This window comes from Oryctolagus cuniculus, chromosome 2 (assembly GCF_964237555.1).
Source record: "Oryctolagus cuniculus chromosome 2, mOryCun1.1, whole genome shotgun sequence".
NCBI lineage: Eukaryota > Metazoa > Chordata > Mammalia > Lagomorpha > Leporidae > Oryctolagus > Oryctolagus cuniculus.
In genome coordinates, this window is record NC_091433.1 from 80,037,687 (window position 1) to 80,039,405 (window position 1,719).

Consider the following 1,719-nt stretch of genomic DNA (forward strand, 5'->3'; position numbering starts at 1 on the left):
GAGGTAGTGCTGTAGAAAGAAAGGTCTTCTATTTCCTGGTTTTCTCCCCAAATGGCCCCAGTGGCCAGAGTTGGGCTGATCCGAAACCAGGAGATGGGAGCTTCTTCTGGGTCTCCCACGTGGGTGCAGGGCCCCAAGCACTTGGGCCATCTTCTACAGCTTTTCCAGGATGTAACAGAGAGCTTGATGGGAAGTGGAGCTGCCAGGACTCAAACTGGTGCCCATATGGGATGCCGGCACTGCAGGTGTAAGTTTTACCTGCTACACTACAGCTTCTGCCCCGAGTGGTAGAAATGGGTAAAGGACTTAAATAGACATTTTCCAAAAGAGGAAATCCAAATGGCCAACAAACCCACAAAAAAATGTTCAGGATCACTAGCTGTCAGGGAAATGCAAATCAAAACCACAGTGAGGTGTCACCTCACCTCAGTTAGAATGGTTTTCATACAGAAATCAACAAACAACAAATGTTGGAGAGGAGGTGGGGAAAAAGGTACACTAATCCACTGTTGGTGGGAATACAAACTGGTAAAGCCACTATGGAAGGCAGTATGGCTTTTGGTATTCGGCTTGGAGGAGGCCAAGGTGCAACTGTCTTCAGTCGTCCCAAATCCAGGTTCATCTGACACAAGGCACCTCCACCATGCCACCCAAGTTTGATCCCAATGAGATCAAAGTCATATACCTGTGGTGCACCAGCCACAAGGTCAGTGCCACATCTGCCCTGGCCCCCAAGATCTGTCCCCTGGGCCTGTCTCTGAGAAAGGTTGGTGATGACATCGCCAAGGCAACTGAGGACTGAAAGGGGCTGAGGATTACTGTGAAACTGACCATTCAGAACAGACACGCCAAGATAGAAGTGGTGCCTCTGCCTCCGCCTTCATCATCAAAGCCCTTAAGGAACCAGCCAGAGACAGAAGAACATCAAACACTGGAAACATCACCTTCAATGAGACCGTCAACATTGCCCAGCAGATGCTCCACCAATCTTTAGCCAGAGAACTCTCCGGAACCATTAAAGAGATCCTGGGGGCCACCCAGTCTGTGGGCTGCAATGTGGATGGCCGCCACCCTCATGAGATCAACAGTGGTGCAGTGGAACGTCCGGCTAGTTAACAAGTACGGAGGAATTGTTTCAATAAAGGATCATCTGACAACAACAACAACAACAAAGACAGGATGGAGACACCTCAGAAATCTGAACATAGACCTACCATATGACCTTGCCATCTCACTCCTGGGAATTTACCCAAGGGAAATGAAATCAGATATGAAAGAGTCATCTGCACCAGCATGTTTATTGCAGCTCAATTCACAATAGCTAAGACATGGAATCAACCTAAATGCCCATCAATGGAAGACTGGATAAAGAAATTACGTGATATGTATGCTATGGAAAACTACACAGGGGTAAAAAAAAAAAAAAAAAAAAAAAAGAAATCCAGTCATTTGCAACAAAATGGATGAATCTGGAAAACATCATACTTAGTGAAATAAGCCAGACTCAAAGGGAAAAATACCAATATGCTCTCCCTGATCTGTGAGAACTAACAGAGCACCTTAAAATGAAATCTGTAGAAGTGAAATTGACACTTCGAGAAGGAATTGCTTGAGTGTCCCTTATCTTGACTGTCGAAGAACAGTTTTATGTTATTTTTTCATAATATTTATTGAACTCTTAGCAGAGTCAATCATATGTGTATAAAGTCAACTGAGGAT

At 45.1% G+C, this 1,719-nt stretch overlaps 1 pseudogene; it reads left to right on the plus strand.

Moving 5' to 3' along the window:
* The first annotated feature begins 425 nt into the window (after nucleotides 1–425).
* Nucleotides 426–1,180, plus strand: LOC100339297 (large ribosomal subunit protein uL11-like; annotated as a pseudogene).
* The last annotated feature ends 539 nt before the right edge of the window (nucleotides 1,181–1,719 follow it).